This window comes from Telopea speciosissima, chromosome 3 (assembly GCF_018873765.1).
Source record: "Telopea speciosissima isolate NSW1024214 ecotype Mountain lineage chromosome 3, Tspe_v1, whole genome shotgun sequence".
Classification (NCBI taxonomy): Eukaryota; Viridiplantae; Streptophyta; class Magnoliopsida; order Proteales; family Proteaceae; genus Telopea; species Telopea speciosissima.
Window position 1 is genome coordinate 45,062,284 of NC_057918.1, and position 14,028 is coordinate 45,076,311.

Below are 14,028 nucleotides of genomic sequence, written 5' to 3' on the forward strand. Positions count from 1 at the left end.
GTTAGGGTTCGACTTCTCAACTTCATAGACGGTCTCTAGTCTACTTGCGGGCGAAGAACAGATCATCGTTTTCACCACAAACCATGTTGAGGAACTGGATCCAGCTCTCATAAGGAGTGATCGCATGGACTTGCACATTGATATGTCCTACTGTTGCTTCGAAGCGTTTAAGGTCCTGGGCAAGAATTACTTCGACCTCGATTCACACCCTTTGTTTGACACGATTCGTGGGAGTGATGGTGAACAAATCAGAGTTTAGGGTAAAAGTTTGAGGGTGGAGCAGAGAGTTATGGTGAAGATGGTAATGATTCGATTCAGGCAAAGAGGTTAAAGAGGAGTGATTGAGTGACAAACATTTTAACGAATCAATGGGGGTGCTAGGATGGTTGCAACTCATCTTCCTCAATCGATTTTGGGGAAGATGAGTTGCAGGTTTTGGTTTTTTTTTTTTTTGTTTTTTTGGGTTTTTCTTAGAAGGGCAATTCTGTCAGTTCAAGTCTAATTTTTAATAGTGTTAGTCATGAATTGACGAAATGGGCTTATTTGTTACCGTTTGCAAACCTCAGGGGGGTACGCAGAATTTTCCAAAACTGGGGGGTGAAAATATCCTTTCGTCAAACCTCAGGGGTGGTATGTGTAAATTTCCCTTTATTTATTTATGAATTGGGGATAAGGGGATTTGGCTCCTGTCCTGCATTGGCGGGAGCTGGAGCGTCCAGCCCATGGAAACCACCCAAAAATAGGGGGTGGGATGGTCATTTCACATGTGGGGCCCAAATGGGACCCACCTGTGAAATGACCATCCCACCCCTGTTTTTACTGTCATTTAGCTGGGCTGGACGCTCTAGCTCACGCCACTGCAGGACAAGAGCCAAATCGGGGATAACGGGAGGGGAGTGGTTCTTTGCAGGTGAAGATGGTCCCACACGGTATCAAAAGAAGAAATCAATCCATATATATATATATATATATATATATATATCATACTATCATACTATTATATAAAAGCACGTTGTGGCAAATCTGTCAGTTACCTATTCTACCTTTCGTTCTTATTTAAAATTCTATTATTCAATTCTTTATCTTTATGTCATTTTTTTTAATAATTTCATAATCTTAGGTACCCTTACCCTCAATTTTTTATGATAATTTTTTTTGACAAACTCAATCTTTTTTGGTAACTCTAAATTGACTTCAACTATTCCACACTAGATATCTTCGCTTACCATATCTCTTTCTTTTATCTCTCATAATTCTCTTCTACAGTTATTAACCCCCCTCCCCCAAAAACAAAAATCTTTCTCCTAAAGTTTTCTTTTTTACTTTCCCTTCTTATTACTCTCCCTCTCCACGATCTTCCCTCTCCCAATCTCAAACCCTCTCACGTCTCAAAGCCCCTTCTTATTACTCTCCCTCTCGACGAAACATCTTGGCCGGAAAGATTTCTCAACCCTCTGCTTCTCCTTTGCCATCAGTCGTAGATGATGACGGTAAAGAGAACAGTGCACACTTGTCTTAGCCTCGATCACGCAAGCAAACCAAGAAGGCGAAGGAATCCGAGCAATCATTTGAGAAGGAGTTGCAAGAAATTCAAGGAAAGCTTGAGCAGATGCGCCTTGACAAGGAGAAGACTGAAGAGCTCTTGAAAGTCAGAGACGAGATGTTGAAGCAGAAAGAGGAAGAACTTGAAAACCGTGGAAGAGAGCAGGAGAAGCTACAGTTGGAGTTGATACATAAATTGAAGGAGTTCAAACCCACGGTGGTACGCCCTGTTGATTGCCATTTTTATTTTTTGGGGTTAATTTTAGTTTTCACTTGATCTTGATTTCATATTTGATCTTTACTCCTCTCTCTGTTTATTTCATGTAGAGCTTTCCCCTGGTTCAATCTCTGCGAGAAAAGGAGCAAGAAAAGAACATTAAGAGAAAGAAGGCGGCAGGCCCAGTCATCAAAAAGCCATCTCCAACTTATGTCCTCTGGTGTAGAGACCAATGGAACGAGGTAAACACGGGGAAGAAATAGCTTCACATATTTAGCAATTTCCTGCTTGATTTCTCATATTTAGCAATTTCCTGCTTGATTTCTCCGGGGATGTTGATATAGGTAAAGAAAGAGAACCCACAGTCATGTTGGCCAAACAACGGTCTAGGGATCAAACCATGGTTCCCTAGGGAGACCAAGATATTTATCTTTAGGGTTTTGCACGCTCTGGGTTAGCCCATGGTGTCTCATGGGTGCCCCATTTTAATTTTAGGGTTTCCCATGGTCGCCCATGGGAACCCTGGTGCATCCCTATTAGGGTTTCTCCTTCCCTATTGCATTCCATAAAATTAATTATCACAATAGGAACGGAGAAACTCGTCTCTAGTCCATCACATGGCAAGAGGGATCCATCCCATACTCGAATGCGCAGCGGAAAATAATCGATTCGAGTTTCTTTCGCATCCCATAAATATTAATAATCAATGAACAGAAGGAATTAATAAATAACTGCTAACCTGGTGAGCCTCAAGTGTTGCTCCTCTAATAGGACAAAGTGGTTCTTCCTCCAATGAGCGCTCCAAGCAAACGGATCTGAACCTCCAATGGTGCTACCAAGGTTCTACACGCCAATCCCGGATGCCCTCAAACTCCTCAAGACAGATCTAGGGTTTCACAAACCCTAACTCTCAAACACAGGTGAGAGAAGCAAGAAGAAGAAGAGAGATCACAAGAGGGAGAGAGAGAAACCAAAAATGTAGGAGAGAGAGTGTCTGCTCCAAAAACGTGGAGAGCTCCTCTCTTCTATGTTTTATGGTCCCCTATTTATAATAATAGGGTTTAATTAAATCCTAGATAGGTTTAATAGAGCCCTAGTGAGAGTTTGACTCTCTCTCTCTCGATCGGCGATCTGTTTAAACTCAAAGTGCTATACGGTGAAGAAGCAGAATCTAATAGGAAAGTATTAATTAGATTCTTTATTTAATATTTAATGGATAATTACAATTAGCACCAAATCCATTAATTAAATAAAGAGCCAATTAAATTAGCAAATTCCAAATAACTCCCTATATGATAACAATTTATCATATACAACCCCCCCACTAATCAACACCATCATTATGGAATCTAGGGCATGTACACATGTACTGCCAAACCCCAATCCGTAGTACATGTCCATATAAGAGCGTCTGTGCATCTGATTGGGTCCTGCAAAACTCGATAAAACACTTTATTTGAAATAACTATAAATAATGTATCATTTTATGTAAAATAAATTTTGCAAAACCATTTCCAAAACGGTGATGGATCCAGATTACGATCCGACCATGCATGAGCAGTCTCTATCTTGGTGTTCCCCAATCAGGCAGTGGTGACCGTGTTGGATAATTCCTTCACTCACAAAGTGTTCACGCATTCCCAGAACACCGGCTTTGACTCGCTTGAGTCTCAGTCATTGATGAACCAAAGAATGCGATCACACTTTGCAGTGACAAGGTTCCCTCAGGTACAGGGTGTCAGTGACACATGTCTATCCCTTCCTACATTTGGCAGTAATACATGAGGGAATCAACAAAGTAGATTCTTCGCCAATGCACACATCAAACATGTGAGCACTTGCATTCGTACCCTGACATCACATGTCTAGGCATACCCAATGCGACGACCATATGATAAGGGTGCCCAGCCCAAACCCTAGTCGTGACTATCATTTTAAGTATAACTTACGGACACATAATGCTCAAAAAGTTTATATCACATGTGACAATATTAAACTAAAATGTATAAATGTTCAATACAGAGGTGAACCGGGTTGAACCGGACCGAACCGGGCTGAATCGGACCGAACCGGGTTTGATGGACACACACTTGTCCAACAATCTCCCACTTGTACATCAAAGCCAATTCCCCATACATTTTAAACCCATGCCCTCCATGTGTTTCTCAAACACTCCTGGTGACAAACCCTTTGTCATGGCATCAGACACATTTTTAGTTATGTCCACTTTGGAGATACTCACGTCACTTTGCTGGATAATCTCTCTGATGAGGTGATACTTCTGCAGCACGTGCTTATTCCTCTAATGAGCCCTAGGCTCCTTAGCTTGTGCAATGGCCCCTCTGTTGTCACATAACAGGGGAATAGGGCCCTTGACAAGATCAGGGACTACTCCAGAAATGTTAGGAACTTCCTAACCCAAACACCTTATTAGCCGCATCACATGATGCACGGTGTTCATAAAAATAGGGATCGGCTGTAGATTTCTATTTTGTACTCCTCCATACAATGGCACCTCCACTCATTAAACTCGTAATGACTCACAATACCTACTGCATAGCAGACGTCCGGCCTCGTGCGCAATATAACGTACATTAGACTTCCTACTGCTGAGGCATAGGGAATCCTCTTCATCTCTTCAATGTCCGTCTGAGACTGAGGACATCGAGATCTGGAAAGACTGACTCCATGTCTGAAGGGAACACTTCCCCTCTTGGAGTTCTCCATACTAAATCTGGCCAGGACTTTGTCTATATAGGTAGCCTATGACAACCTATCATCCTTTTCTGGCGATCTCTTACGAGTTTAATCCCAAGGATATAGCTAGCTTCACCAAGGTCTTTCATCAAAAACGTTGTGGATAACCACTGTTTTACTGATGAAAGGAATCCTACATCGTTACCAATCAGCAATATGTCATCTACGTATAAAACAAGAAAACATACTGCCCTCCCACTGATCTTCTTGTAAACGCATGGTTCATCCATGTTTTGATCAAAACCAAATGATTTGATTGATTGATCAAACCTGATATTCCAGCTCCTGGAAGCCTGCTTCAGCCCATAAATGGACCTCTGCAATTTGCACACCTTTCTTTCTTCCTCCAAGGAAGAGAACCCTCTGCTGTTCCATGTAGATTTCCTCTTGAAGGAACCCATTTAGAAATGCATCGCACATCCATCCGCGGATCTCATAATCAAAGTGTGCTGCGATAGCCAATAAAATCCTGATGGATTTCATCATCGCTACTGGTGAAAAGGTTTCCTCATAGTCTATACCCTCTTTTTGGGTATAACCCTTTGCCACCAGTCTCGCTTTGAATCTCTCGACCTTTCCATCTGTGCCCTTCTTCCTCTTGAAGATCCATTTACATCCAATCGGCTTGACGCCAAGTGGTGGATCGACTAGAGTCCAGACCTTGTTGGAATGCATCGAATCGATTTCAGAGCGCATTGCTTCCAGCCACCTAGTGGCATCAACATCCTTTAGAGCCTCAGAGTATATCATCGGATCATCATCCGATTCAACCGATACCATGTGGAACTCTTCCACTGTTTCCTCTTCGGTTAGAAGAGTTAGCCTGGTGGGTGGTCTAATAGTCCTCCCACTGCGTCGAGGTTCCTCAGGTGTTGGTATTTCAGCGGGTATGTCAGTTGGTCTCACTTCTGGAAGTGACGTTTCTGAGCCATCTGATAGCTCTTTTATGACTACTGGTTCGAACCTCTGGGTCATCATTTCTTCCTCCAAAAATGTGACATGTTTACTTACAATGACCTTTTGGTCAACTGGGTCATAGAAATAATAGCCTATCGTGCCTTTAGGGTAGCCTAAGAAATAGCATCTCGAAGTCCTGGATTCTAACTTGTCTATCTGTTGCTTTCGCACATGTGCTATGCAACCCCATACCCTAAGGTGTTGAATACTGGGCTTTCACCCTTTCCACAACTCAAAGGGTGTCTTGGCTACAGACTTAGATGGAACCCTATTCAAGATATATATCGCCGTCTCTAAAGCGTACCCCAAGAAAGAAAGAGGCAGCTCACTATAAGTGAGCATCGTCCTGACCATATCCAATAAGGTCCGATTGCGTCGTTCGGATACACCATTTTGTTGTGGTGTGCCTAGATTAGTTAGCTGACTAACTATCCCTTGGGATATGAGATGTTCTTTAAACTCATCCGATAGATACTCCCCTCTACGATCTGATCGTAAGGACTTGACGTGTTTATCGAGCTGTCTTTCGACCTCGGCTTGGAATTCTTTGAATTTATCAAAGGCTTTCGATTTCCTATGCATCAAGTATATATAACCATATCTAGAGTAATCATTGATGAACGTGATAAAGTACCCATACCCATATCTTGCTTGTATGTTTATGGGTCCACACACGTCAGTGTGTATCAACTCCAACAGATCTGTGGCTCTAGCATCTTTATTGCTAAAGGATTTCTTGGTCATTTTGCCCTGAAGGCATGACTCACAGGTGGGGAATGGTTCCACCCTCAGACTCTCTAAGGGCCCATCCCTCACCAATCTACTGATTCGGTCCACATTAATGTGACCCAATCTTAGATGCCACAGATATGTTGAGTTCACTGGAGCTGCTTTCTGTTTCAAATCAACATTTGAAACAACATTCGTTCTAATAGGGCAATCTAGAAAATACAAACCACTTTGCATATATCCGAATGCCACAAAGGAATTATTAAAACGAATAATCAATTTAGAATTAAAGGAAAAACTATATCCGTCCAAAACAAGTTTTGAAACTGAAATTATCTTCCTCTTGAAAGAGGGTACATAATAGCAATCCTTTAAAACTAAACTAGCAGAACTAAAATTTAAAATAAAAGTTCCCACAGCCAACGCCATGGTCTCAGCTCCAGTGCCCATCCGAAGACGCACTTCATTTCTTTCCAGGTTCCTTGTCTCCTTGAACCCCTGCAAATCATTGCAAATGTGAACAGTGGATCCACTATCCACCAACCAAGAATTGGTCGGTTCAAAAGACAAATTAGACTCATAAACAACGTGAACATCACATGTACCTTCTTTAGCAGCCTCTGTTTCATCCCGCTTCTTGTCTCTCAAAGTTGCCAGGTAAGCACGACAGTTTCTTTTTCAGTGATCCTCCTTCTTGCAATAGAAGCACTTGCCTTTGCCTTTATTGCCAGACTTCCCACCCTTGGCTTTCAGGGTCTTGCCCTTACTTCCCTTTTTCTTCTTCTTCCCATTTGAAGAAGGCTTTACCTCAGTTGCATTGACCTCAGCCTTGTCCTTTTTCAATGACGCTTCAGCCTCTACCAGTGCATTAGCAAGCTCGGTGAGCTCCATCTCCTTCTCGGACATCTTGTAGGACATCCTAAAAGGTGCGTAGGCAGAAGTGAGTGACGCTAAGATCACATCAATCTTGTATCGCAGGCTGAAATCAGTCCCCATGGATTTCAATTTTTTAAACAGATTGATCATTTTCATTACATGATCCATCACTGGAGTCCCCTGAGACATCTTGGAGTTATGGATTTGACTCACCGCATCAGAATGCGCGTGTGTCAACTGCCTGTTGAACAATTCAGCAAGCTTATCCATTTTACCCCAGCAGTGCGTATATCCTTGACTGAGTCTACAACTAATTTTTCCAACGACCCTAGGATATAGAGTGATGCCTTGGAATCCCTCATGAGGAACCCTTGCATCTCTTCATTTGCCTCAAAATCGTTCGGGTCGGGTTGAGGAGGAACTTGTTCATCTAGAACATATCTGATCCTTCAACGATCGGGAGTAACTTAATGCTCCGGTACCAATCGACATAGTTTGTACCATTAAGTTTGTATTCGCTAATGAGTGTTAACAGGTTGGAATTAACAACAGCCATCGTATATTAATCTACACATGCACAAGTAAATAATCACATGCTAATTAATGACCATTGAAAATAATAAATTGAGCACACACATCAATGGTCTTTCATGATTTGGATTTTCCTCATAACCCAAAAGATGAATTGGATACCTACAACCCTTGCATGCATAACTTACCCTGTCGGGAGTCATTATACACACCATGATAGTGTGGACTAAGTTGTCCGCCTCATGGGCTTCCAATATTTTCGGCCACCTGGGTATCATGTCCAGATTCTGTCGGCTGACATACACCCAAGTCATGTACTTACCTATTGCATTAGTTAGAATCATGGAATCATGAAAGATGGCCCACTATCGCAGTACCCTCTCACTATCCATACCCTAACGTATCTAGATGGAGGTAAATATAGATAAATGCGTGATAGAGGTCCTGGCAATGTCCTGTCGACTTATGCGGGGTCATGTCACACATTTTCTACATTTGTCTTCAATAAGAGGCCATGGACATGTCTACCGATTAAGACTAGTCCATATCATACATGTATTGTGAATAAAGAGGGATTAATTAACTCTCACATACATGGATAGGTTTAAACAACATAATTAATCAACATTAATTAAAAGTGATTATGGGATGGCGACATTTTTATCAGAAGTAATTAAAGAATCCTCCCAATAAAAATAAAACTAATAATTTTGGGTGCATTTATCATGCCATGGATGCCACGCCTCGATCATCTCCTCCGCCCGATCACGTCTTCAAAGTAGGTGACTTGCATCTCCATAAGCTTTAAGCGCCACATGTGGATCACCATCTACATGCCCTGGGAGTCCTAACTCCTCTAAAATTACAATGGAAACCTAGAAAAATTCTATACGCTTTCCTTTGCATAATAATAAAGAAACCCCGCATGGAGAAACCAACCCACTATTTGGGTTGCCCATGGGATGGAGTACATTTGTTTATTAAAAAGAAAGGGGGAGAGAGAGAAAGAGAGAGAAGCATCACATCCACCCATAACCCCATGTATCATATGCATAAACAATCCATCCATTTATTAGAATGTCATTCCCATAATCACATCATAATATAATTTCATGCATGGGCATTAAAGCAAGTGAACCAAAAATTAAAACATGGATTCCTTCAATTATTGAACCACCACATCGCATGTGATATCATATATCCAAGCCCATAAAATTAAAATCGCATTTTAATTGCAAGTGGGTAAAGAGGGAATCTTTTCATCCATCATCATCCTCCAAAAACTAAACAAAATAATAAAATTATGTTTTGAAAAATCTTTTTTTTTTTTTTTTTTTGTTAAACTAGAGGGAAAACAAGGGGGGTGCATGCAGCCCACTTGCGCAGGCTGCAGGCACTCCCTGTGCAGCCCATAGGCACAGGGCCCACGGACAGCAGCCTTGGGCTACAGGCCGCAGGCCTGCTACTCGTAGGCTAAAGCCCACGGACAGCAGCCCGCAAGCTTGCTGCCCGTAGGTAGCAGCCCACAAGGGGATGCGCACAAGGGTAGGTTCATGGGGAAGGGCATGCGTAGAGGCTTGGCAGCTTGCGCTCCCCCCCCCCCCCACATATAGAACATGATTAAAAAAATTTAAAATAAAAATTAGTAATCACAACCTAATTGGATACATGCTTCAATAATTGGAATAAACAAAACAAACCAAGTCCATCATCACATGGGTAGGTTGTTACACTAACAACCTTGTAACTACCCATGTGCACATGGGAAGGTTGTTACAACAACCATATCCTAACCACCCATGTGTCAACTTGCATCCCACTCATGATAATCATATTAACCATTAATTATCTAATATTCATGGGTGGGAAAGGTGGCTCTGATACCACACTGTTGGCCAAACAACGATCCAGGGATCAAACCATGGTTCTCTAGGGAGACCAAGATATTTATCTTTAGGGTTTTGCACGCCCTAGGTTAGCCCATGGTGTTCCATGGGTGCCCCATTTTAATTTTAGGGTTTCCCATGGTCGCCCATGGGAACCCTGGTGCATCCCTATTAGGGTTTCTCCTTCCCTATTGCATTCCATAAAATTAATTATCACAATAGGGACGGAGAAACTCGTCTCTAGTCCATCACATGGCAAGAGGGATCCATCCCATACTCGAATGCGCAGCGAAAATAATCGATTCGAGTTTCTTTCGCATCCCATAAATATTAATAATCAATGAACGTAAGGAATTAATAAAGAATCGCTAACCTGGTGAGCCTCAAGTGTTGCTCCTCCAATAGACAGTGGTTCTTCCTCCAATGAGCGCTCCAAGCAAACAGATCTGAACCTCCAATGGTGCTACCAAGGTTCTACACGCCAATCCCAGATGCCCTCAAACTCCTCAGCATAGATCTAGGGTTTCACAAACCCTAACTCTCAAACACAGGTGAGAGAAGCAAGAAGAAGAAGAGACATCACAAGAGGGAGAGAGAGAAACCAAAAATGTAGGAGAGAGAGTGTCTGCTCCAAAAACGTGGAGAGCTCCTCTCTTCTATGTTTTATGGTCCCCTATTTATAATAATAGGGTTTAATTAAATCCTAGATAGGTTTAATAGAGCCCTAGTGAGAGTTTGACTCTCTCTCTCTCTCAGTCTGGCAGTTCTGTTTAAACTCAAAGTGCTACACAGGTGAAGAAGCAGAATCTAATAGGGAAAGTATTAATTAGATTCTTTATTTAATTATTAATGGATAATTACAATTAGCACCAAATCCATTAATTAAATAAAGAGCCAATTAAATTAGCAAATTCCAAATAACTCCCTATATGATAACAATTTATCATATACAACCCCCCCACTAATCAACACCATCATTATGGAATCTAGGGCATGTACACATGTACTGCCAAACCCCAATCCATAATACATGTCCATATAAGAGCGTCTGTGCATCCGATCGGGTCCCGCAAAACTCGATAAAACACTTTATTTGAAATAACTATAAATAATGTATCATTTTATGTAAAATAAATTCTGCAAAACCATTTCCAAAATGGTACTGGATCCAGATTCTGATCCGACCATGCACAGACAATCTCTATCTTGGTGTTCTCCAATCAGGCAGTGGTGACCATGTTGGATAACTCCTTCACCCACAAAGTGTTCACGCATTCCCAGAACACCGACTTTAACTCGCTTGAGTCTCAGTCATTGATGAACCAAAGAATGCGATCACACTTTGTAGTGACAGGGTTCCCTCAGGTACAGGGTGTCGGTGACACATGTCTATCCCTTCTTACATCTGGCAGTAATACATGAGGGAATCAACAAAGTAGATTCTTCGCCAATGCACACATCAAACATGTGAGCACTCGCATTAGTACCCTGACATCACATGTCTAGGCATACCCAATGCGACGACCATATGATAAGGGTGCCCAGCCCAAACCCTAGTCGTGACTACCATTTTAAGTATAACTTACGGACACATAATGCTCAAAAAGTTTATATCGCATGTGACAATATTAAACTAAAATGTATAAATGTTCAATACAAAGGTGAACCAGGTTGAACCGGACCGAACCGGGTTTGATGGACACACACTTGTCCAACAAGTCAGAGTTCAAAGAAATCTCAAACATATTGGGATCAAAATGGAAGAACCTCAACCCAGAAGAGAAGAAGCCCTACGAGGAAAAATACCAGGCTGACAAAGAAGCATACCAACAGATCATTGGAAAAGAGAAGCGTGAAAATGAAGCAATGAAGCTTTTTGAGGAGGAACAGAAGCAGAAGACAACAATGGAGTTACTTGAATAGTATCACCAGTTCAAACAGGTTAGAGTAAGCCAAACCTGGATTGTATTTTGCACTGTTTGTAATAGCTTCCGAAAAACTGAACGCATTCTAAATTTGTCCAACAGGAAGTAGAAAAAGAGACCAAGACGACAAAGTAAACCTTGATAGATGAATGACTCCTATCTTTGCTCTTTCCTATCCGATAAGACATTTGCTTACAATTTCCTTTCTACCCATCAACAGGAAAGAAAAGGACCCTCTTAAGCCAAAGCAGCCTCTATCAACTTTCTTCCTATTCTCGAAGGAGCGACGTGCTGCCCTGCTTCAAGATAACATTAATATTTTGGAGGTATTTGACTAGCCCATCATCCTGTTAGATTCATTTTTTTTGGATTATTCTTCACTAACCTCATTGCCTTGTTAATGTTTGGCAGATTGCCAAGCTTGCAGGAGAGGAATGAAAGAACATGGCAGAAGAATAGCGTGGACCATATGAAGAGGTTCATTTCATCCTTGAGATCGATTTGCCATGACTTGTTTGAGCCTGTTTCTCATCCTTGATAGATGATTTTCTTTAAAATTTATGAACCTGGCAGATGGCAAAAAAGCAGAAGGAAGAGTATCTGAGGGAAATGGAGATATACAAACAGAAAAAGGATGAGGAAGCTGCAAGCCTTCATAATTAAGGAAGAAGAGGAGCAGATGAAAATTCAGAAACCAGGAGGTCTTACAATTGCTCAAAAAGAAAGAGAAGGCAGAAAATATCATCAAGGTTTATTTCATCAGTCTATTCATATATGATCTGTGAAATTTTGTTCATGAAGCTTCCCGGCTGATCAATTGTTGGTCTTTTTACTAACAGAAAACAAAAGAGAACCGCCTAAAGAAGAAGAAGCAAAAGGAAGAACAGAATTCAGACCCCAAAAGGCCAAAGAAGCCAGCTTCTTCATTCTTTCTTTTCAGGTATTTTTTTAAAAAAACATTTGACACAGGTCAATTTAATTTTTAAGTATGTATCTTGTTAACTTCAATGAGGTGTTCTTATTTTGTGGCCACAGGAAAGAAATGAGGAAGGAACTTCTGCTGGAAAGACCAGGCACCAGCTACTCCACTCTTAATACTCTGATTTCAGTAAAATGGAAGGTATAGTCAGGATAGATGTGATTGGATATGGTTTCTTTCCATGCTTTACATTCTGCATTTTTCATTGATAATGTGGATTGTGTAACACAGGAGCTGAATGAAGCGGGTAAACAGCTTTGGAATGTTAATGCAGCAGAAGCAATGGAGGCTTACAAAAAGGAGATGGAAGAATACAATCGATCTAATGTGATAATAGCTAACAACAACCCTAAGCCCTGAACACCCCAAGATTTCTGTTCATGTTCAAGTAGTTCTGTTGAACAGCTGCATGGCCCCTCTACTGGTGGGGGCTTATCTTTTATGCTAACCTAAAAATATATTTGTATTCGAAAGGTGGAGGCCAGTGTAATGTTTTTGTTATGATTCTAGAATCTGAGAAAGGGATTCAAGAACCATAGAAGGGGGATTTTCTCACTAGTTCGAGTAAGTGAGGGAACTCCTGGGGAAAATACAGAGGAGAGACTGAACTATTTTATTTATTTTTTCATATTCCATATCCAATGCATATGGTACAATCCCTATTTATAGGGTAATACAATCCAACCCAACCCTTAGTAACAACTAAGCTAACTAACTAACTAACCACCAAGACTAACTAATAATCCTAATCTATCTCTTAATCCACATTCATAACATTCCATGGCCCATCAAAACAACCTTGTCCTCAAGGTTGAGGAAAAAGACCATCTAACCCACAAACCAATATGAGAAGAAATGGGCAATCCAGTCCACCAACAAGGCATTCCCACTCCAAATGAAGACAACCAATTAAAGAAGATAGAGAACCCACAAACAAATATGAATTGACACCCACAGCATGAGCTTGGCCAATCCACTTGTCCTAACCACCATGAGACCTGGTTCGAAAGACTTAAGAGCATCAAAAACGTGGGCTGGAATCCACTTCAAATCATCTTCTTCTTCTATGTATCCAGTGGTGGAGTCGTCGAAGGCAAGCGTAGAGAACAAAACTAAGAAATCACGACATCAGCACCAAAGAAACCATCCATGGCATTAGAGCTTCAACCGATCGCGGAAAGAAATCGCTCTTCGACTTCAAGATCTTCGAATGCAAAGACCTCGAGTTTAAAGAAATCCTTGACGATAAAATCATGGTCAAAAGACCTCCAGTTCTAAACCGACATCCCATCACTAATCGAAGATGAGAAATCTCCCAAAAAAAGAAAAATAAGATAAACAAATTTCCCAACCCAAAAGACGTCAGAGAAGAAAAATATTCAGAGACTAATAGCCATGGAAGAGAACCCATGTTAAGAAAATTGGCGAATACGAGGCTGGAGCAGGAGAAGTGAAATCAGGGGCTATTGACGATGAAAACTGCAACAGAGCGGCGGATTTGGTGTAGAACCGCAGGTCACCGTCACAATAGAGCGGTGCTAGTGGCTCTGGTGGTGGCGGAACAGAGAACAAGTCGGTGTTGGAGAAAATTGTAGCAGAGCAGAGATCAGGTTGGATTGGGTATTCTCT

The 14,028-nt window shown here is 41.4% G+C and overlaps 2 long non-coding RNA genes and 1 pseudogene across 2 annotated transcripts; all 3 read left to right on the forward strand.

Moving 5' to 3' along the window:
• Window positions 1–1,920: 1,920 nt before the first annotated feature.
• On the forward strand, window positions 1,921–11,407 carry LOC122656384. Its single transcript, XR_006332095.1, has 3 exons — window positions 1,921–2,001; window positions 2,104–2,123; window positions 11,215–11,407. It is a non-coding gene; the product is annotated as an uncharacterized LOC122656384 (long non-coding RNA).
• A 103-nt stretch (window positions 11,408–11,510) lies between these two features.
• LOC122655217 lies at window positions 11,511–12,198 on the forward strand (annotated as a pseudogene).
• Window positions 12,199–12,254: 56 nt separating this feature from the next.
• On the forward strand, window positions 12,255–12,539 carry LOC122656383. Its single transcript, XR_006332094.1, has 2 exons — window positions 12,255–12,360; window positions 12,456–12,539. It is a non-coding gene; the product is annotated as an uncharacterized LOC122656383 (long non-coding RNA).
• The last annotated feature ends 1,489 nt before the right edge of the window (window positions 12,540–14,028 follow it).